The sequence below is a fragment of the Staurois parvus genome, unplaced genomic scaffold, assembly GCF_062004578.1.
Source record: "Staurois parvus isolate SC_StPar_1 unplaced genomic scaffold, SC_StPar_1.0 ptg000048l, whole genome shotgun sequence".
Classification (NCBI taxonomy): domain Eukaryota; kingdom Metazoa; phylum Chordata; class Amphibia; order Anura; family Ranidae; genus Staurois; species Staurois parvus.
In genome coordinates, this window is record NW_028317844.1 from 8,541,052 (window position 1) to 8,565,396 (window position 24,345).

Genomic DNA, 24,345 nt, shown 5'->3' on the forward strand with positions numbered 1-24,345 from the left:
TGTGGTCAGTAGGGTTGTGGATTATTTGTTGCCTTGCCATTGCTTGTGACGGTGACCTGCAATGCACACCTGGGTCAGCACTCTTGACTCAGAGCAAAGTTTGGCCTAGGTGTCATTATATCATACCCTCTTAGGCCCCTCCCACTGTTAGCGTGGTCACAACCAACATTTAGTGTGGCGTGCTTTGCATTCTGTTATGTTCCCAACCCCCGCTCCACCCCCAATAAAAGCAATAGGATGTTACCTGGATTTCATTTTGAAAATCTAGTCACCTTACCATGAGGTCAGTGGTGTATTTTGGTTTTGTACTGCCCTAGGCAAGACTAAAATCGGGCCCCCTCCCTCGCATCTAAATGTGTCCCACCCCTTCTTGTTTAAGGTACACCCCTTTGTCTGTAAAGTTCACCCCTTCCTCTTTAGGCTCCACATCTTCCTATTAGAGCTCCACCTACTAACAACAATGATGGGGCACTATTCTTTCCACTGACAAAAACGGTGGGACACAATTCCTCCTACTGACACCAATGATGGGGCACTATTCCTTCCACTGACAACAAAGGTGGGGCACTATTCCTCCCACAGTAGGTGGAATAGTGTCCCATCATTGGTGTCAGTGGAAGGAATAGTGCCCCATCATTGGTGTCAGTGGGAGGAATAGTACCCCATCATTGGTGTCAGTGGGAGGAATAGTACCCCATCATTGGTGTCAGTGGGAGGAATAGTGCCCCATCATTGGTGTCAGGGGGGGAATAATATCCCATCATTGGTGTCAGTGGGAGGAATAGTACCCCATCATTGGTGTCAGTGTGGGAGGAATAGTGCCCATTGTTGATGTCAGTGGAAAGATTAGTGCCCGATCATTTGTGTCAGTGTGGGAGGAATAGTGTCCCATCATTGGTGTCAGTTTGGGAGGAATAGTGCCCCAACATTGGTGTCAGTGTGGGAGGAATAGTGCCCCAACATTGGTGTCAGTGTGGGAGGAATAGTGCCCCATCATTGGTGTCAGTGTGGAAGAAATAGTGCCCCATCATTGGTGTCAGTGGGAGGAATAGTGCCCCATCATTGGTGTCAGTGGGAGTAATAGTGCCCCATCATTGGTGTCAGTGGGAGTAATAGTGCCTCATCATTGTTGTCAGTGGGAGGAATAGTACCCCATAATTGGTGTCAGTGGGAGTAATAGTGCCCCATCATTGGTGTCAGTGGGAGGAATAGTGCCCCATCATTGGTGTCAGTGTGAGAGTAATAGTGCCCCATCATTGGTGTCAGTGGGAGGAATAGTTCCCCCATTATTGGTGTCAGTGGGGGGAATAGTGCCCCATCATTGGTGTCAGTGGAAGGAATAGTGCCCCATCATTGGTGTCAGTGTGGGAGGAATAGTGCCCCAACATTGGTGTCAGTGTGGGAGGAGGTTCTCAGCGAGTGTCCGACCCATCCAGGAGCAGCACAGGGCTCTGCCTGCGATCACCTTCTACAGCAGTGGTACTCAACCTTTCTAATGCTGCGACCCTTTAATACAGTTCCTCATGTTGTGGTGACCCCCAACCATAAAATGATTTATCCAGTAATTATAATTCATGAAGTATCGTTTTACCTCCAATACTGCTGCTTTCAACACAGTAGCTGCTTTTAACAGAGTAGCTGCTTTCAACACAGCAGCTGCTTTCTACACAGTAGCTGCTTTTTACACATCGGAAATATGTGTTTTCCGATGGTCTTAGTGACCCCTGTGAAAGGGTTGTTCGACCCCCAAAGGGGTCGCGACCCACAGGTTGAGAACCACTGTTCTACAGGATCACCCGATCACAGCGATATATCAGTAGCAGACACTGACGAACAACAATTAGGAGACATAAATAGTAATAAATTCAAGGTGGATAACTCTGGGTTTACAGTCAAAATCACTTTTCCTTCAGATGCAAGGGAGCTGACAAAAAAGGGTAGTCTCAAAGAACTTTCTACTAATGGAGGATATACGTACAATCGGTTTTCAGCAGATGATAATGGGGAATATGTGTGTGACAGTAAGCATCTCTACTTAAAGGCACATGCCATCCATTACCCATAGAGCCAGTTAAAGGAGAGACCGAGGATCATCAGCAGTACTAAGCGGGTTGAGGAATACCTGGCCAGACCAGATCCAAGTCTTTAGGACTCATCAGCGGATCCAGTAGAGAAATTTGTCTCTAAATGCGCAGTTACACTGTGTATCTGGTGAGTGCACAGCCTTCACTTTTTTCATTATCACGGCTTGGAAGAAGCACTCTGATGGAGAGGGATTTTCATATCTCACGTTTTCAGTAAGACTGCTATTTTGCACTGCTTGTCACTCTGTTAGTGATGGAATACATGTGATCACACAAGTCACTTGATTTATGCTCACCATATATTTGCATTGACTATATTGGCACCTTGGTCATTAGACACTTTGTGATTTGGTTTATAATTATTAATATCTTGGATTTAGCGCCGCATCTTTTATACTTTGAGTTTTACAAGGTTATTTAGTATCCTTTTTGATGCTGTGGCTGCTTCTTTGTTTTTAGCGCTCACAATTTTTATTAGAGTGGGAGGAATAGTGCCCCATCATTGGTGTCAGTGTGGGAGGAATAGTGCCCCATCATTGGTGTCAGTGTGGAAGGAATAGTGCCCCATCATTGGTGTCAGTGGGAGGAATAGTGCCCCATCATTGGTGTCAGTGTGGAAGGAATAGTTCCCCATCATTGGTGTCAGTGGGAGGAATAGTGCCCCATCTTTGGTGTCAGTGGGAATAGTACCCCATCATTGGTGCAGTGGGAGGAATAGTTCCCCCATTATTGGTGTCAGTGGGGGGAATAGTGCCCCATCATTGGTGTCAGTGGAAGGAATAGTGCCCCATCATTGGTATCAGTGTGGGAGGAAAAGTGCCCCAACATTGGTGTCAGCGTGGTAGGAATAGTGCCCCAACATTGGTGTCAGTGTGGGAGGAATAGTGCCCCATCATTGGTGTCAGTGGAAGGAATAGTGCCCCATAATTGGTGTTAGTGTGGGAGGAAGAGTGCCCCATCATTTGTGTCAGTGTGGGAGGAATAGTGCCCCATCATTGGTATCAGTGGGAGGAATAGTGCCCCATCATTAGTGTCAGTGGGAGGAATAGTGCCCCATCATTGGTGTGAGTGGGAGGAATAGTGCCCCATCATTGGTGTCAGTGGGAGTAATAGTGCCCCATCATTGGTGTCAGTGGGAGGAATAGTGCCCCATCATTGGTGTGAGTGTGAGAGTAATAGTGCCCCATCATTGGTGTCAGTGGGAGGAATAGTTCCCCCATTATTGGTGTCAGTGGGAGGAATAGTGCCCCATCATTGGTGTCAGTGTGTGAGGAATAGTGCCCATCAGTGGTGTCAGTGTGTGAGGAATAGTACCCCATCATTGGTGTCAGTGTGGGAGGAATAGAGCCTCATCATTGGTGTCAGTGTGGGAGGAATAGTGCCCTATCATTAGTGTCAGTGGGAGGAATAGTGCCCCATCATAGGTGTCAGTGGGAGGAATAGTGCCCTATCATTGGTGTCAGTGGGAGGGATAGTGCCCCATCATTGGTGTCAGTGTGGGAGGAATAGTGCCCCATCATTGGTGTCATTGGAAGGAATAGTGCCCCATCATTGTTGTCAGTGTGGGAGGAATAGTGCCCCATCATTGGTGTCAGTTGAAGGAATAGTGCCCCATCATTGATGTCAGTGGAAGGAATAGTGCCCCATCATTGGTGTCAGTGGGAGGAATAGTGCCACATCATTAGTGTCAGTGGAAGGAATAGTGCCCCATCATTGGTGTCAGAGTGGGAGGAATAATGCTCCATAATTGGTGTCAGTGTGGGAGGAATAGTGCCCCATCATTAGTGTCAGTGGAAGGAATAGTGCCCCATCATTGCTGTCAGTGGGAGGAATAGTGCCCCATCATTGGTGTCCATGTGGGAGGAATAGTGCCCCATCATTAGTGTCAGTGGAAGGAATAGTGCCCTATCATTGGTGTCAGTGGGAGGAATAGTGCCCCATCATTGGTGTCAGTGTGGGAGGAATAGTGCCCCATCATTAGTGTCAGTGGAAGGAATAGTGCCCTATCATTGGTGTCAGTGGGAGGAATAGTGCCCCATCATTGGTGTCAGTGTGGGAGGAATAGTGCCCCATCATTGGTGTCATTGGAAGGAATAGTGCCCCATCATTGTTGTCAGTGTGGGAGGAATAGTGCCCCATCATTGGTGTCAGTTGAAGGAATAGTGCCCCATCATTGGTGTCAGTGGAAGGAATAGTGCCCTATCATTGGTGTCAGTGGGAGGAATAGTGCCCCATCATTGGTGTCAGTGGGAGGAATAGTACCCCATCATTGGTGTCAGTGGTAGGACTAGTGCCTCATCATTGGTGTAAGTATGGGAGGAATAGTGCCCCATCAGTAGTAGTAGTGGAAGGAATAGTACACCATCATTGGTGTCAGTAGGAAGACTAGTGCCTCATCATTGGTGTCAGTGTGGGAGGAATAGTGCCCCACCATTAGTGTCAGTGGGAGGAATAGTGCCCCATCATTGGTGTCAGTGGAAGGAATAGTGTCCCATCATTGGTGTCAGTGGGAGAAATAGTGCCCCATTATTGGTGTCAGTGTGGGAGGAATAGTGCCCCATCATCGGTGTCAGTGGGAGGAATAGTGCCATATCATTGGTGTCAGTGGGAGAAATAGTGCCCCATCATTGATGTCAGTGGGAGGAATAGTGCCCCATCATTGGTGTCAGTGGGAGGAATAGTGCCCCATCATTGGTGTCAGTGGGAGGACTAGTGCCTCATCATTGGTGTCAGTATGGGACGAATAGTGCCCCATCATTAGTGTCAGTGGAAGGAATAGTACCCCATCATTGGTGTCAGTGGGAGGAATAGTGCCCCGTCATTGGTGTCAGTGGAAGGAATAGTGCCCCATCATTGGTGTCAGTGTGGAAGAAATAGTGCCACATTATTGGTGTCAGTGTGGGAGGAATAGTGCCCCATCATTGGTGTCAGTGGGAGAAATAGTGCCCCATCATTGATGTCAGTGGGAGGAATAGTGCCCCGTCATTGGTGTCAGTGGGAGGAATAGTGCCCCATCATTGGTGTCAGTGGGATGAATAGTGCCCCATCATTGGTGACAGTGGGAGGAATAGTGCCCCATCATTGGTATCATTGGGAGGAATAGTACCCCATCATTGGTGTCAGTGGTAGGAATAGTGCCCCATCATTGGTATCAGTGGGAGGAATAGTGCCCCTGTCAATCAGTGAACTGCTAACAAGGACGCAGTCAGAAAGCACATTTAATTAGCCTTTAGGTTCCCCTAAATCCAATCACTAAAGATGGCTATAAACTTAGGGTTGGCCATACACTATACAATTTTATATACAATTTTTGCCCAATTTCCTTTAGATTTACTTTCAACTACGTAGTGCAAGGGCCTGCCTAATTGTATACAATTGAAAGTGTTGTTCAGGTTTGACCTCCTATTATATGGTTTTTGGTAAATCTAAAGGAAAATTATACAAGATAATTGTATCATGTATGGCCAGCCTTAGCGTGATGCTAAAAACAATCCTATTCAAGTATGTATTAACCACTTGCCGCCCAGCCACCGCATTAAAACGGTAGCAGGGCGGCACGGGCAGGCAAAACCACGTTTTAAAACGTAGTTTTGCAAAACAGGTAGGGGGCACGCGCTAGGCGCGCGCCCACCCTACCTGTCCCGCAGGTGTCAGCCGCCGGGTCACGGCTGGTGATTACCGGCCGTTTCCTCGGGATTCGCGGTGATCGCTGACACAGAGCAGGGCTGCATTGTTTACACACAGCCCTGCTCTGTGTCAGTTCTCTGACAGCTCATGAAAAGCTGCAGAGGGAGAGAAGAGTTTCTCTCCCTCGATCAGCCTGTCCCTGATCAGCCTGTACCCGTTCAGCACACACACCCCGCCCCCTAGTAAAACACTCCCCTCACACAGTAAACTCTAAAAATGTTAACCGCTTCCTCCCCAGTGCCATTAGTACAGTGTCAGTGTTTTTTTTTTCACTGATCACTGTATTGGTGTCACTACGGATGTCAGTGACCCCAAGTCAGTTCCCACCCAGTGTCAAAATGTCCGCCGCAGTCCCGTAGTCCTGCCATAAGTCGCTGATCGCCGCCATTATTAGTATAAATAAAAATTAAAAATCCCAGTATCTTTCCCACCATTTGGAAACGCTATAACTTTCATGTAATGCAATTAATTTACACGTATTGGGATTTTTTTTAGCAAAGACATGTCGCAGAATGCATTTTGGATGAAATTTGTGACAAAATTTGATTTTTTAATTTTTTTTACTGGACATGTTTTATAGCAAAAAGTCCAAACTATTGTTTTTTTTCTCAAAATTGTCAGCCTTTTTTTTTATAGCGCAAAAAATTAAAAACGCACAGGCGATCAAGTACCACCGAAAGAAAGCTCAATTTGTGGGAAAAAAAGGATGTCAATTTAATTTGGGTGCAGTGTTGCATGACCGCGCAATTGTCCGTTAAAGTAACACAGCGCCGTAACACAAACCTCTTCTGTAACCGCTCCCTGACCACCCTACAGCAGAAATACTGCTACAGGGCGGCATGGGTACGCAAAATCACATATATATATATATATATTTTCACGCCCCTCCCAGATAGCGTCAGATTGGCCGTCAGTACACCAGTCATCACATTTAACCCCTTGATTGCCAGGAGCACGCTCATGTACAATAAACCTCCATTGCTAGTATAGTGTCTGAACGGGTCAATATCTTTGATCAGGTCAGCACTATACCAGGGTTCTCATTAGTATAGCGTCCCCAAAAACGCAGGGATCAGCCCCTGCACCTGCCAACACCTGCGTTAAGCCCCTACGCTTACCCCCCCCCTTCTCCCCCAGCAAGTGCAGTGTCAGTAGGTCACTGTCACTTGATACATTGCACACAAAACCGCAGTGTTCGCAGAATCAGGCCTGATCTCTGTTAGCACTTGTCAGTAAATTTTGATGACACTCATATGCAGCAGAGTGCCAGTACTAGTGCCGCTCTACCTTTTTGGTGAACTGGTGAGTACCAGCGGTCTAGTACATCTTGGTCTTTCACATACCTCCTTGATTTTTGGAGCTGTTTTTCACGGAATATCTGTGTGTGTTGATTGTGGATCAAAGCAGTTTATATGGACAACAATTTATCGCTGCCAACCCAAATTCAAACTTTGCCAGACCATTCACGTGGAAACTCATTACGGTTTTCAAATTTACATTTTTTTGGGCCTAACCCGCAACATGGGCATTACTAAAAGAAATTAATTGAGGTTGTATTGGTCTGCATACCCGATTCATCATATACCGTATTCTCTGCTGCCATGGCCAGGCATAGATATGAGAGTATAATGTGTTTTATGTATTTCAGCGACAATACACTCTGTCATCCTCGGGGTGACCCTGAATTTGACGGCTCCACAAAATTCAGCCCCTCGCAAATCACCTTAACCTAAAATTTGCAGACGTCTATACTCCCCAGCAAAACATCTGCGTTGATGAGTCCCTGATTAATTTTTCTGGCCGCCTTGCATTCAAACAATTTCTCCCCAGCAAGCGTGCCAGATATGGGGTCAAGATGTAGAAGACCTGTGAGAGGACAACAGGCTATACTTATAAGTTTAGGATTTACGAGGGAAAAGATAGTCAAGTGGAGCCCCCCGGATGCCCAGACTACATGGGGAGCAGTGGCAAGATAGTTTGGGACTTGGTGTCATCATTTCTCCATATGGGGTACCACTTATACGTGGACAATTTTTATTGAAGCGTGCCACTATTTAGACATTTGTACAATCTTGGAACTGGCGCTTGTGGCAAAGTGTGACCTAATGTGTGCCCACCATTAGAAGTGGGTGGATGCAGGGTGGAATATTCTAATGGTGGGCATACCACACACTTTTTCTGGCAGAGATTTCTTCTCTTTTTCTCATTCAGTCCACAGGCTGCAGTTTGTCACCATTGAACGGGCATGCGCAGTTTTAAAGCATGTCACGTTTGGTATCTATTTACTCGGCATACCATTATCTTTTATATTTTACCAAACAATTGGCCAATATATTGTGTTTTTGTGCATTAAAAAAAGTGTATTTTTTTTTTAAAAATTGCTTTTGAAAAATCACTGCGCGAGTACTAAGTGCCATAAAAAATTGTAGTACCCACCATTTTATTCACTAGGGTGTCTGCTTTAAAAAAATATATAATGTTTAGGGGTTTAAATTAATTTCCTAGCAAAAAATACTGATTTTTTTCATGTGAACAAAAAGGCTTGGTCTTCAGGTGGTTAGAAGAGTGAATGATGTGTGGCATAAACTTCTAATGCTGGGCATTAAACGCCCTCACCCCCCAAAATGACCCCTTTTTGGAAAGTAGTCACCCCAAACTATTTGCTGAGAGGAATGTTGAATCAATAGAAGAATTTATTTTTTTACCACAAGTTTTTGGAAAATGACAAAAATAAATATATTTTTTTTTTTTTACACAAAATTGTCACTTAAATGATTTACTGCTCACACATGCCATGGGTATATGTAGAATTACTCCCCAAAATACATTTTGCTACTTCTCCCGAGTATGGGGGTACCACATGTGAGAGACTTTTTGGCAGTCTAGCCAAGTACAGGACCCCAAAATCCAATAAGCACCTTCAGGCTTTTAAAGGGCTTTATTTCCTCATTACACTTCCAGACTACCTATCACAGTTTCGGAGGCCCCTTATATATATATATATTGTGGGAACTCGCTTCAAAGTGGTAGAGCTTTGTTAACGCACACAGCAACTCGCTTTCTTTTTCAGGGCCTTTTTAGCCCACTTTTATTTAAATGAAAGTTCAATAACATAAGAGGTTCCCACGCAGGGGTATCCACCATCACACAAAACAAAATTCAGCCTCCTGGCTTATACTCAGCTTGATGTCTGCCTCCTGCAGACTTCTTCAAGACATGGCTCTTGCACACCGCTGGCCACTAGCACACAGCTAGTCTCTAGCAGCCCCTTGCTGCTTTTGGCTTCCACCTCTCCTAGGTGAAGCCCACCTGACTTCCAGGCAGTGACCTCCTGTCTTCCAAGTGGAGCCCTGCTGACTCCTAGCTGCCGGGGTGGAGCCCAGAACCCTGGTCCTGACTCTCTCTAAAGGCCTGCACACACCTGTGCAATCAGTCTCCTGGCCTATCCCAAAACCTGGTCCCAGGATTGGAGATTTCATCCCTCCCAGATCTCTTTGAAATCTCCAGGCTCCAGATCCCAAAACAGACCTTACAAACAAAGGAGAAAAGTGAAAAGCCACTTTCCTCCGTATCAAACACTTACCCTGGAGCCCCTCAACCTGCCTTGTTGAGAATCCAGGGTGACAGATCGCCACACTGTCACAATATATATACACACATGTGAATATATATATATATATATATATATATATATATATATATATATATACACACACACACATATATATATATATATATATATATACACACACACACATATATATATATATATATATATATACACACACACATATATATATATATATATACACATATATATACACACACATATATATATATATATATATATATATATATATATATAAATCCTCTGGAGCTTAGACTAAGGCAACGGTTCATCTAGGCACACAGCTCACATAACAAAGTAGTGGCTACAGGTCAACTCTGTGAATGTCCTGGAGTGGCCCAGCCAGAGCCTAGACGTGAACTCGATTGAACATTTCTGGAGAGATCTGAAAATGGCTGTGCACCGACGCTCCCCATCCAACCTGATGGAGTTTGAGAGGTACTGTAAAAAGGAATGGGAGAAAGTGCCCACAAATAGGTGTGCCAAGCTTGTAGCATCATACTCAAAATGACTTGAGGCTGTAATTGGTGCTTAAGGTGCTTCAACAAAGTATTGATCAAAGGCTGTGAATACTTATGTACATGTAGTTTTTTTTTAGTTTTTTATTTTTTAAAAATTGCAAAGATTTCAAAACGACCTTCTTTCACATTGTTATTATGGGGTATTGTTTGTAGAATGTTGAGGGAAAAAATGAATTTAATCCATTTTGGAATAAGGCTGTAACATAAAATGTGGCAAAAGTTAAGCGCTGGGAATACTTTCTGGATGCAGACTAAGACTAAGACTCATTGGCTATTTCAGTATATTTTACCAATATCAAAGATGTACATGAATAGATATTCTTATATATTCGTACATCCTCACACCACATAATAAATCTGTATATGTTGGTTCATCTCTTACTTCTACTTTTATGGTGCCCATTGCAGCCTCCATATCCAGATATTTCAGTCTGGTGCATCCATTTCTTCTGTCTGCTGTTGCTTTTATTTGATTGTATTCGGTATCCACACAGTTGTAAGTAATGCCAATTTTTGTATCCTGGTCTTTACTGGCCTACAGTCTTTTTTGTCCGATGATTAAAGCTGTATGTTTTTCTTAGCAGATGCATTCTATCTCCTGAGGAAGTGGCTTGTTGTCGCAAACATGTCGAGCAAATAATAATTTGGAGATGCGTAATTCCCCAACGTGACCTATTATCTTTTCTACACTGGCAGCCCTATGTGGCATATATAATCCAACATTCTCTTTATATATGGGGGTAACTCGTTCCAATACAGTTTTTTTTTTTTATTCACCTTATCTATGATCTTGTAGTTATTATTGTGACTTATAATGATGATCTATTTACTGTATGATTGTATACACTCTTTGGATTTGACCATTCAATTGTAATAAAGATATTCATTTTATAAATATTGGTTGTGAGGTTATGTGCCTATAAAGTCCATGTTACATGTTTCTTTGATATCCATATAGTGCTGTACAGGGACGGACTGACAACTCATTGGGCCCCCAGGCAATAGGGGATCATGGGGCCCCTGTGTCCTCACCCACACCCAAAAAAAGCCTATGAAAAAGGTACCAGGGGCATCTCATGGGGCCCACTACTGACCCAGGGCCCTCGGGCAGTGTCCAAGTTCCCAAATGGTCAGTCCGCCCCTGCTGCTGTAGATTTTCCAAACACTATTTTCCTTTCTTGGAAAGAGCATCAATGTAGCTTTTACAAAGATTATAGCAGAAAATAGGATTTTTTGATTAATTGAAGTTCAGATGAAAAAAATACCCCTACATTGGTGCTTAGTAAGAACTAAAATGCCCCTGCATCAGTGGGAGTCAACAAATTAACCAATATCAGTGGAAGGAAAAAATGCCACTGATTCAGTGGTCAATTGGAGTAAAAAATGTCCCTTCATTAGTGGTCACTGGAAGTAAATTACCCCTGAGTCACTAAATCAGATATTGGAAACATCAAATGGCCAGACCATGCCCCAATATCTATAACAATTGACCTGTCAAAGAACAATTCACCCTGAATCTGGCAATGGAGGCTAAACGGGTGCTTACTTCAGGAGCCCCGGATCCATGAAAATCCACCTAAAGAATTAGACCTTTACTTTTCTATTGACACTACAACAGACCCTATATAGGTCTAGGAGGCCCACAAAGGCTATATTCAGGGAGTCTTCATCAAATATTGATCCAGGGTCAAACAAGAACATTATGCTAAGGTTTGGCATATGCTCAATGACATCTAAAGATTTGAAACTTAAAGTGTTACTAAACCCTGCATTTACTCTATCTGGTCTCCCATAGTACACAGAACATGGAAATGCAACTATTTTAGTAAATACCTTTTTTCATCAGCAGTTACAGCAGTCATGTGATTTCTATCAGTGTTCAGCAGAGCACTGGTTATAGCTTGTAGGAGAAGTTTTCATTCTCCCCTGATTGTCCTATGAGGCTGCACAACCCCTGACCCTCTGTCTGGACAGTGCTGATTGGCCCTGTGCTGCTCACATGTACTCTCCCAAGCAAAAAAAAAAAAAACTAGCAATACACACCAAACTGAGCATGTGCAACTTGTCCCCAAGGCTCTGATCAATTGGACTGCACAGAAGAGAGATAGAAAGCAGCAGGTCTGCTTAGTAAAACACAACATAGTACACAATAAAATCACTCCCTAACACACAGTTAACCCTTTGATCACCCCAGGTGTTAACCCCTTCCTACCCAGTGTCATTAGTACAGTGTCAGTGCTTTTTATTAGCACTGTATCAGAGTCACTGGAGATGTCAGTGACAGTCAGTTCCCACCCAGTGTCAGAATTCCGCCACGGTCCCACAGTCCCGCTATAGGTCGCTGATCGCCACCATTACTAATATACGTATAAAAATATTTCTAGTATATATCGCCATTTGTAGATGTTATAACTTTTGCGTAAACCCATTAATTTACACATACTGGGACTTTATTTTAGCAAAGACATGTAACAGAATACATTTTGGCCTAAATTTATGACATTTATTTTTTTTTATTTATTGGATATGTTTTATAGCAAAAAGTCAGAAATATTGTGGGTTTTTTTAAAAAATTGTCGGCCTTTTTTGTTTATAGCGCAAAAAAATAAAAACACAGAGGTGATCAAGTACCACCAAAAGAAAGCTTTATTTGTGGGGGAAAAAGGAGATGCATTTAATTTATAATGTACAGCGTTGCATGACCTCGCAATTGTCAAAGTAATGCAGTGCTGTATCACAAAAAATGGCCTGGAAGGGGGATAAATCAGCAGTAATCAGAATGGGAAAAGTAACAACAGGGGAGATTTGCTGAAACTGGAGAACACAGAATCTGGTCCACTGACCATAGTAACCAATCAGTTTCTAGGTTTTATTGTTAAAGCCTAATTGAACAAGCGGAAGTTAGAAGCTGATTGGTTACTATGCACAGCTTCAACAAATCCTGTGTGCTCCAGTTTTAGAAAAGCTTTCCCAATGTCTTTTTCGTTTTTTTGGGGTGAGTGGATTGGGATTAACATAGGTCTACTCAAACATTGAAAAAGAAAACATCTAAAACGGGCTGACTTGATGGACCATGTGATCTTTTTGTGTTGTCAGTCTCCTGTTTTATTGAACCTACCCTGGTGTGTTTGGATATCTCCTTGATCAGATGAGTGATTACATTTCCCAGTCGGTAGGGCAATGGCAGCATACTGCAGAGTATCAGGAGTAGGTATCCCATTCTGTACTTTCCACATGCTCAGCCCCTCCCACCTCCTCCCTCCAGCTGTCAGTGTGGCTCCGCCCCCGGCGTGTCTCCAGCACTCAGAGCCGTGCAGGCTGTGCTGGGAAGGGGAGTGAGCTCGGCGGGTGCTCGGCTGCAGCCTTCTCCCTTCTTTCTGCCTATTTTAGTCACCTCTACCCCACCCCCGGTCACCGATCAGATCGGCAAACTTTCCCGGGACGGACGATCTGCACACACAGGTAAGAGGACGGCGATCACTTGGATCACACATGGCTCTGCCTAACTTCCCATCAAAGTCATCAGATCGCCTGTAAGTGTCAGATCTTCAGTAAGTGTCATCTGATCGCCTGTACGAGTCAGATCGTCAGTAAGGGTCATCAGATCGCCTGTAAGTGTCAGATCTTCAGTAAGTGTCATCTGATCGCCTGTAAGGGTCAGATCGTCAGTAGGTGTCAATAGATCGCTACAAGGTGTCAGATCTCCACTAATGGTAGATCGCTGCTAAGTGTCAGCGGATCGCAGGCAGGTTGCCCGTGTGTGTGTGTAGGAGGTGATGACTGGTGGGCTGCCATTCGCTGACCAGCAGTAAGAGGAGAGTGGGAAGTGATCAGATGATTCTATTTCATCTGACATACCTGAAAGCAGTAGGGATGAAGTAAGTGAAGATCAGCTCTCTTGTTGTGTATAGGGAGTGACAGGTATTTCTTCAAGGGATCCCTAGAGTGTATGCTGGGATTGCTATCTCAGGAAATCCCCCAGTCCCTGGTGACATATAACCCTAGATCAGCAAGCCTTCTCTGCAGCACTGGCAGCCTATAAATAAATGTGTTTTGTATTGTGTGCCTGCAATACACAAGTGGGACTTTCCTGGCTAATGCCATGCACACATCCACCCAATGATACCTGTGTGATCATTCATAATCATAAGCTTAGTTAGCCTACTAATAATGCCTTGTCTCTTTAATCCATCAGGAACAATTTGGTCATGTCTCTTCTGTATAGCTGTGGTTGGTACTGATCTGATTTTTGAACAGTGAATAGTGGGGCATGGCAACCTCGATTGTGTACACTGTACAGTTTATTGGATGTCATAAAAGTAGTGTTGTGCCAGTGATCAGATTGAACTGTACTGTTATATTTAACCTTTGTGTACTAAAAGGATGGCTGCACCTTATGATATAACTGAAAGTAATATTTCCAAATGCCCCATGCTGTGCGCATGCTGTTACTGTATTTAGAATAGCTTGAGAAGCAGTGTCTTGTCATCACACCCTGCTTCTTTCTCATCCGCCTTGTAAATTGATATACAGCCTGCAAGGCAAAATACAATAGTTCTTCATTCATTTGCAAGATGAAACATTGCATGCTAGCACTTGACAGTGAAACATGCTATGAAATGATAGAAGATAAATGCAATCTGTAATCTATAATGATAGAAAAAGATAAATTAAATCTATGATAGAAGATAAATGCAAAATATAATAGTGGAAGATACATGCAATCTATAATGATAGAAAAAGATAAATTAAATCTATGATAGAAGATAAATGCAAAATATAATAGTGGAAGATACATGCAATCTATAATGATAGAAAAAGATAAATTAAATCTATGATAGAAGATAAATGCAAAATATAATAGTGCATACATGCAATCTATAGTGATAGAAGAAGATAATGGCAATTAATAATAATAGAAGAAGGTCAATGCAGTTTATAATGCACATCATATAACTATACAATCCAGAGCTTCAATGTAACCCTATATTTATTATATAAATAACCCTAGCAGCTGGAAATCCTCACTTCCCCCAGATAGTACTTCTATTGATAAATATATAAATTTCAGCACTCAAATGTCCAAAAATGTCTTTGGTGATCAAAAACTTCAAGTGCTTCAGTCAGCACTTCAGACAGAAACACTTGTAGTTTTAGATCACTAAAGACTCTTTTGTACATTTGAAAGCTGGAATTTTTATATTTATCTATAATGCGCTGGTGATTAAAACCAATTAAATCCTTGCATTCGTTCACCTAATAATGTTTGTAAAAATCGATAAAGTTTTTGAGGATTCATAGACTGCACTCAGGTTGTGGTTCTTCTTTAAATCCCTTGCTTGAACCTTTATGTACAATGTTACTCTTTATATTATGATGCTTTGGCCTTTAAACTTGTGCCAGTCTTGGTTTTACTTTTTTCTGTAGAGTTCCAGAGCCAGCACACTTGAGAAAAAAATTGGCTTTGGTCTCAAGCAGAACATACATTACAAAAAAAAAAAATTATATTAAAAATATCCCAAGCAAATGGGTTTCAGAACTTTTTTCTTGAAGATGCAATTGTTGTGTTAATACCTGATCTGGCCATTGTAGCCATTAATTATATGAATTAAATATTTATTTTAAATATTTTAAAATATTTAATGTTTCAATGTCCATCACAATATATCCCAGACAATTCAAAATTATGTAACCTGATTCACATGTACCCCTGGTCAACCATGTTTCCAGGCAGACATACCAGTGTACAAGCAAATGGCAACCACCCCAACCTGTAACTGACCTTGGCAGCAAGGAGCACATGGAAGGGCAACACATGTCAAAAAGCAGCAAACAAAAATTACCAGCTCACTTACTAGCCAGCCTGCAACAAACCAAGTTAACCTTGTCTAATAGTTCACGTTAAAACCAAGGGGTTTAGTTTGCACACATTTGCAAATCTATACACAAGCTGCATCGGCCATGTCACGGCACCCCAGTGTACTGCAGTCCTAAAACTATATATATTTGGGGTCTCCTGAGTTGGAGCACATATATAATAATGGATAGATTAAGGGAAGGTATGCCTGGAGGGAGCCCATCCCTCCTTAAAGGTATAGGGATGTACTGGACTCGCAGCACTAGCACAATGGCAGCGGAGGTAACCAGTGCGTCCCCACACCAATTCACCAACAATACAAACAAATTGCAACTACTCCAACCTATAACTGGCCTATGCAGCAAGGAGCATATGGAAGGGCAATGCATACCAGCAGGGCCGTCTTAATAGCATCAATGGCCCCTGGGCAAAATAATGCACTGCGGCTCCTACCAGCCTGCTCCAATTCCCCCAAATCCTACTCTCAAGAATTAGTGTAAATAGTTGAGTCTAGGAGTATAAATAGTTGATTGAATTAGACATATATTTATTAGTATTTTTAATAAAAATCAATTTTAAACCATAAATCAAAGACTAAACAACACAAAGTAGTACGGGGGGGGGGGGGAGGCAGAAAGGCACTGTTTTGGGGGAATCAGGAGAGCACAATATTGGGGGCACAGTATAGGTTTCAGGACGCTGCTTGGGACTCGGCTATTCCAGGACAACTTAGTTAAAAGCTTAACTGTCTCTGCAAATCAGGGACAGCTGGCAAATACGATTTAATGCAAAATTATCATGGGGCCCCAAGCACCTGGGGCCCCTGGGCAGTGCCCCGGGGTGCCCATGCATTAAGACAGTTCTGCATACCAGTTAAACCAGTGTATTATCTAGTTACAAAAGAAAAGATCCTAACAAATATCATTTGGAATCCTGTAAGGAAAGTATAAGGACTGAAGCTTCTGTACACGAATACCATTGTTTAGTATGTATAAAAGTCTAAAAAAGCACCTGGTAGAGAAAAATATGTTAACAATTCTATATAGATGACCCATATCATTCGATTTTGCATACCTTACTGAATTCAAGGCAGACATTATTAGTTCTGGATTTGTGAAGATTGCATTATTGTGCTTCTGAGCAAACAGCCATTGCAGCCTCCTTCTTTATAGACAGTTGATGGTGTCATTTATAAGTTGACTTGACCAACCAAGTTACTTGGAATTTTTCTTTTTTTTTTTTTTTTTTTTAATAGAGTTAATATAAAGGGGAAATGGGAAGGGATAGTAAGCTGTTTATTGTGTAAAATGTGTTAAGAACACGAGTAGAATAAAGTAAATATTGTGAAGATCTTACATTGCAAGGCTTTTTCATTTAGGTCTTTTTGAATAAACAGTATATGGAACAATGCATTAAAGAACAATTTAATGCCATCTGTATCTCATTAGGGAGATTTTCCTTCACTTTCTGTCTTGTAGACTCAACATGAAGTCAGAGGATATATTTCCAGAAATCCCCTCTTAGGTATCATGGGAACAGGTGTCTCCATTGGAAGATATCTCCTCTATTCCTGTTCTAGTGGCAACTCAAAATTTTGCATTTACTTTTATTTTCATTCCTGGTTACATGATGGCTAGGACAATTGAAAAAGAGTGAATCCCCCTATGTGGTTAGAGACAACCATAAACAATTCTGTTTCTAACCCCTCAATGTTCTATTTAAACTTAAAAAGTTGCCGTAATCCATAGCAGCTAATAAAAGCTGACTTTACAAGTGGGTGGGGGAGCTTATTATTGGTGCCTTTGAATATTTTTGCTGCCTGCGGGGATTATGAATTGCCTATTAAAAATGGTTAATAATAACCTATTATTGTTGTTATTATTATAAATAATTTTTACTATTATTATCAATTAGTTATGATAATTAATAATACCTTACCCCAGGGCAGCACTTACTCTCTGTGTCCCAGATTCCCACAGCACTGCAAGCAAATTGTCTGTCTCCTCTCCACAGTTCCTTTAATATTGTCATTATGTTCTTCTAAGTTCTAATGGGATTTTGAAGGCAACAAAAAGATTTTTTTCTCTTTAAAAATACATTTTATTACATGTTCATAAAATTAATTCCAGGGAAAATGTTTTCATACAAAAAGATTTTTCCCACAAAAAAAGGAAAAGAGAAAATATGTCATAACAAAAGATATGACCAAAGATAAGTCCAATGATGTTGTTGGTAAGTTTTGAGTGGTACTCCAATGCTAGGCAGTGTCTGTTTGCACAAACTGTAGAGCAGAGGTCTGTTGTTTATTGCGGGAGATCCTCTGTCGCTACCACCATTTTTTGCCTGACAAGAGATTACATATTGGATTCATACATTATTGACCTGTGCGGTCCTTGTATGCACATACTTTATAGCCTGATATGGTTGGCTTTGCTCCGACATGGAAAGATGCATGGTCTTATGTTAGTGGCACTTTGTCAATGATGAAGTTCTTAAAAGTTGAAAGATTTCATCCATGAGGATTTCATGGATATGCAGTTTAAACTAGTCACTGGGAGTATCACTAAGTAATTACCAACTACGTCATTGGAATTATCTTTGGTCTTATGTTATTACATATTTAATCTTTTCTTTTTTTGTTGTGAAAAACAATCTTACTGTAAAAACACTTTTCAAGTGGAATAAATTCTTTGAACGTATAATAAAGTGGATTTTTTTTAGAGAAAAAAAATTTTTTGGTTGCCTTCAAAATCTCATTAGAGGAACACAATGACAATATGCATGTAAAAGGGATGGTGACAACCACACCCACAACTAAGGTGACTTTTTTTTGGTACTCCACAGTTCTTGGCTGTGCATAATATATTTGTTGAAATCCATGGCTACTGGGATTACTCTGCCTGTGACTGAAAAGGATTAAGTAGTCTCCTTTTTACCCCTGGCTTCCCTAAGTGATGTGGCGTGAAGAACAATTCTTTAACGTTTGGGACTCATGGCCCACAAGATTTCTCAAAGGTAATTAAAGAATCCCCCTGCACCCAGTCCCCCTTACTGAAATGATGAGGCTCAGGCTTACTACTGGAGGGTTGGCTGTATCCCCCTTTCAGAAGCCCTGAATACACATTTGCAAGAAATTCTAACACTGACATTAACCAACGTGCCTAGAGCATTAAAAAAATACACCCCAGATGCTCTCCAAGTTTTTATTTTATTAGGGTGGAAGTGTTTTTGTCTGGATCTGGATTTGAACCTGTGAACTCTTTTGTGTATGGCAATGTCTCTTCTTGCTGAGCCACCTGGTATGCAGGACAGTGTCATGGATGATCCTGTCAAGAACCTAGAACTTCTTGCTCCTCCCATGAACTTCCTATACCATGCCTTTGTTTTTTGAGTATGCCAGATTATTGTGCTCCCTCCAGCCAATATCTTGTCTTGTCACTCCTTACCAACTTTTGGCTTGTTCACTGATTATGCTTCCGCTTGATCCATACCTGCTATATCTGCTAATGTACTTCGGCTTGTTCAGCTCCTGGTGGGGCGATCCTGAGGACCATGACCTGGTACTAACATGCTGCAAAATCCATCTCCACCATCAGGAGCTCTGGCAAACACCAGTTAGAACTTAGATTCCGCACCTCAGGTGAGCCCGTTTCATCCACAGGGTGACTTGCTGCTGCACTTCTCCAGCTGGTCCATGGGAGCCTGGCTACTGCTATAGGTACTGGCCTCCAAGCCTGACTCCAGATAGTCACTGATCTCACTGATCTATCAGTCTCACTGATATTTGTAAACTCTTGTCAAATGTTTTGTAAATGCATTGTAAATGCTACAGGTGCGTTTACTGCGTGTTACCTTAGACCAGGGGCGGACTGACCATTTGGAAACTCGGGCGCTGCCCGAGGGCCCGGGGTCAGTAGGGGGCCCCATGAGACGCCCCTGGTATCGTTTTCATAGGATTTTTTGAGTTTGGGCAAGGACACAGGGGCCCCATGATCCCCTATTGCCCGGGGGCCCCATGAGTTGTCAGTCCGCCCCTGCCTTAGACTTTGATGGAAGAAATTGACAAGCTTCAGCTCCTCCCAGACTTAACATGTAGCTTCTCATTTGCCGCACAGCAACACAAAGCAATACAAATGCAACACATTTTCCAAATGTGAACAGCTCTGTCTGCTGTCCATATTATCCATTGTAGACTGCTTTGCTAGGCATTCGGGGAGCAGAAAAACTGTGCCCCAAATGCCTGTTTCTAATGCCAATGTGAACTGGGCCTAAAAGGATTGGTAACTTGATGTCAAAAGGGGAGCAGAAACAAGATTGGTTGGGCGAATGGTGAAGAGCAACAAGCAATCACCGGTCCCCATCACTGGAGGGAATGCCATGGTGGGGTTCAGATAAGTATTTATGGGGTTTAGAAGCATTTTACTTTAATCTAAAAAAAGGCCAGATTATCTAGGTGTGGGGGTTGGAAATTTGAGTTTTTCTTTGCCTTGAATTTAATCTATTTTCACAAAAAAAAAATAATTATAAATATATATATATATATATATATATATATATATATATATATATATATATATTACACACTATATTACCAAAAGTATTGGGTCACCTGCCTTTACACACACAGTAACTTTAATGGCATCCCTGTTCAGTTTTGAGTTGGCCCACCCTTTGCAGCAATAACAGCTTCAACTCTTCTGGGAGGGCTGTCCACAAGGTTTAGGAGTGTCTATGGGAATGTTTGACCATTCTTCCAGAAGTGCATTTGTGGGGTCAGGCACTGATGTTGGATGGGAAGGCCTGGCTCGCAGTCTCCGCTCTAATTCATTCTAAAGGTGTTCTATCGGGTTGAGGTCAGGACTCTGTGCAGGCCAGTCAAGTTCCTTCACCCCAAACCTTGTTCATCCATGTCTTTATGGACCTTGCTTTGTGCACTGGTGTACAGTCATGTTGGAGCTGGAAGAGGCCATCCCCATTCCCACAAAGTTGGGAGCATGAAATTGTCCAAAATGTCTTGTTTCCCTTCACTGGAACTAAGGGGCCAAGCCCAACCCCTGAAAAACAACACACCCTAATCCCCCCTCCACCAAACTTTACACTTGGCACAATGAAGTCAGGCAAGTACTGTTCTCCTGGCAACCACCAAACCCAGACACGTCCATGGAATTGCCAGACAGAGAAACATGATTAATCACTGTAGAGAACACTTCTCCACACTCTAGGGTCCAGTGGTGGCATGCTTTACACCACTACAACCTATCACGATACCACGCTTGAATTCACTGAGCTCCTGACAGCAACACATTCTTTCACAAATGTTTGTAGAAGCAGTCTGCATGTCTAGGTGCTTTATTTTATACACCTGTGGCCATAGAGGTGATTGGAACACCTGAATCCAATGATTTGTAACCGTGTACCAATACTTTTGGCAATATAGTGTATATTTCTATATCTATACATTAAACACACATTTGAGTACACATTTTGTTGTCTTAGGAAAACCACATCTGCATCATGTTTCCTGAGCAGTTGCCATAATGTGCAAGCATGTACATATACATTAAGGCAGACTTACCTCCTAGTGTACCCTCCTCCAGCAATGCAAGGACCACATCCCTCCTTGTCACTCCATACCCCCTGCTCCTATCTTTTCTTGGGTTTTATTGGGGTCAATTGTCTTCTTCCTAGTCAATTGTCTTCTTGGCTAGTGATGACATAACTCCTTCACATATGCACTGCAGATACAAGGATTGCACTTTGTACTGCACATTCTCAATAATCTGTGTACAATTGCAAAAAAAAAAAAAAAGACACATACACATTCACCATCTACCAAAAGACTACCAGATAATAATTGTGTAAAGTTTCAGTTTACTTCACGTGTATGAGCTTTTAGTTCTCCGATTTTGTGTGTCAAGTGTTAAAGCCGAACTAAACTTTCTGAATCAACATTAACTTATTTATTCCTTATGCTGTTAGCATTAGTAAATAGATATGAAAGTATATCATATTTACCAGTTTTAAAATGTTTTTCTTACATTTCTTCAGTTGCTTCCTGGTTTCTGGCCTAGGTCAAAATGATGCCATGCATCAGCTGAGTCATCATGGGCATTTTTATTATTAATCTGAAGGAGGGGCTTTCTTAAATAAATACACCCTCCTGCCTGCATGTCTGAGCTAAGGGCAGATCGATTCCAGGAAGTTAATGCTACATGAATCATCTGCCTTTACTCATAATGGCTGCAGCTATTGGCGGGGGCATAGTGATCTTTTTTTTAGCAAAATAAAGAATGGAGACATGGATGGATGGGTGAACTTGCTCTGAATATTACAAATTAATTTAAGTGTTTTATGTTTGTGGTGCTCAGATACAGTGCACTGCACAACTGATTGGCTTCTTGTGCTGCTTGATTCTCTCACAGTCTGAGTTCTGCTGCACAGAGACTGCAAAAGCACGATCCCTAATTAAATTCAGGTACTTATATTAGTTGGTTTTAAAAATACACTTTTTATAAAGAATAAAGATTTACTTATTTTAACATACAGAAAAGATTTCAATATCCTGACACACAGTCAGACACATACTGTAAGTTACAATACAAAACATCAGCAGGCAGTGAGTCTATAAATGACAACACCCCAATGCAGTAAAGCCAGCCATAGATGAGTTGAAAACTGAATAAAAGTTTTGTCAATTTTCGAATCGTTCGTTTTTCACATCAATAGTGTGCCAGGTGTGACAGGTGATTTTTGTGCCACAATCGAAAGTGCCTGACCCAACATGCTGTTTTATTTTAGAAAAATGAAAAAATGATGGTACAATCATATGAGCTGTTTTTGTTTTTTTGATAAACAGAACATTCAGTTTTCGACCAGCTTAGCAAAATCTACAGGTCAGGATCCAGGTGCACATAGTGTGGAGGTGAAGGTGGTTGTCCTTTCAGCACCACATTTGGAGCATTGAAGGTCTTGTGTGGCTATCGATTAAGCATCACGTTTTGAGCACTGAAGATTATGGGTTGATATTAATGTACTTATGGAAGAATTCTTATGAGACCTAATACGGCCAATTTTGCTTTGCAGATTTTTATTGGGTTGATCACATATTATTGAAGTTTGGTTTATAATTGAACAGTAGCTATTATTCTGTACATTTTCTATAGAGAACTGCATTATTTTTTATTTTGGCATTTGTTTATGTTATGTGAGTTATACACATAATTGTGCTAGGTCTCTCTTTTTGTAGGTTTGGGGCACTTTATATTATATTGCTTTTCTCACAATAGAGCTTCAATTATCACACACAAAAAATACTGCAAACATGGATTTTGTCAGTTTGTGTGCTTTTTTTCTATAATTTTCTAATTACGAGCTGCAGCAGTATCTGTACAGCACTCTTCTTCTAATCAAGAATTTTGTGGATGATTGGAGGGTTTTGTGTTGGATTTTTGATGTCCAGAACTCCCAGGAGCAATATATTGCGTGTAGCAGGCTTAATTTAGGGAACATTTCTATTCCAATTTAATTTTGTGCTGAGTGCATTGTTGTGTGAAAGACATGTACACGGCTATCCAGGACATATTTTTGAGGTTTAAGACTGCCTTCCCACAGAAAAAGATTGTATGTTTCCATGAAACACCAAGATTCAGGACATCTTCTGTAGGTAATATTGTAGAATATTGTATGAAAAAAGTCGTATTTACAGACTTGAAATGCATTTGTGGAACCCTCTGCTTTTCAGAAAGAACAGAATAAAACATTTGTCAAGATGATTCATGATGTTCTGTTATTTAATTATAAAGTCTGCAAAAAGCATCATTAACAAATGTGACCTTATAGATAAAGTGATAGCATTTCTCCCTGATTACTACAAATTACATGCAATATCAGCACAAAATGTAGATGCCTAGTCTTGTGAAACATAATACAATGTGAATTGTAACTTTTTTTATTTAGATGTTTTACTTTGCTTCCACATGTATGCACACTTAAAGCAACCCTGCATTTTAAAGCGGAACTTCACCCAAAAGGTGAAGTTCTGCTTGTTTGCCTCTCTCCCCCCCCCCCCCTTTAACAATTGGCACTTTTTTTGGGGGGGGGGGTGCAGGCTGAGGTTTTGACAGGTACCCACTACCACTTCCGCCTGGATCGCCTAAGTTCACCACACCCTCTCCATTCACATCACAGGTTCCAGTACATTGCGGGACTATTCGCAAAGTGCAGTGCAACTCGCACATGTGCAGTGGGAAGCCGACTGTGAAGCCGCAAAGCTCCAAGGCCATTTTGCCTTGTTAAGACACTGGCACCTGGACCCGAAGCCCATTGAAGAATCGGCTTGGGTGTGGACAGCAGTGGATCCCTGGACAGATAAAAGTCTTTGTAATTATTTTCTTGGGGTGGGGTGGGGAGCTGGAGCCCCTCTTTAAGTTACATATTTTACACAGGTGGCCGGATCAGGGCCGTCTGTTAGTTTTTCAGGCACACTTGATTGAAAGATCTCTGTTAGTCTATGGGTGGCTAATTGATTACCATCCAGGTCTGAAAAGTCCTGTGTCTTTTTGCGTTTTT

The 24,345-nt window shown here is 41.9% G+C and overlaps 1 protein-coding gene across 3 annotated transcripts in view; it reads left to right on the top strand.

Moving 5' to 3' along the window:
- Positions 1–13,198: 13,198 nt before the first annotated feature.
- POPDC3 (popeye domain cAMP effector 3) overlaps positions 13,199–24,345 on the top strand; it is a 76,525-nt gene continuing 65,378 nt past the window's right edge. Inside the window, exons 1-2 of one of the 3 annotated variants that reach the window (XM_089665089.1) lie at positions 13,199–13,382; positions 18,622–18,792. The gene's annotated coding sequence lies outside the window, so the exon portion shown is untranslated. The remainder of the gene's footprint in view (positions 13,383–18,621; positions 18,793–24,345) is intronic. The other 2 variants (XM_089665082.1, XM_089665095.1) reach the window with 2 other exon arrangements.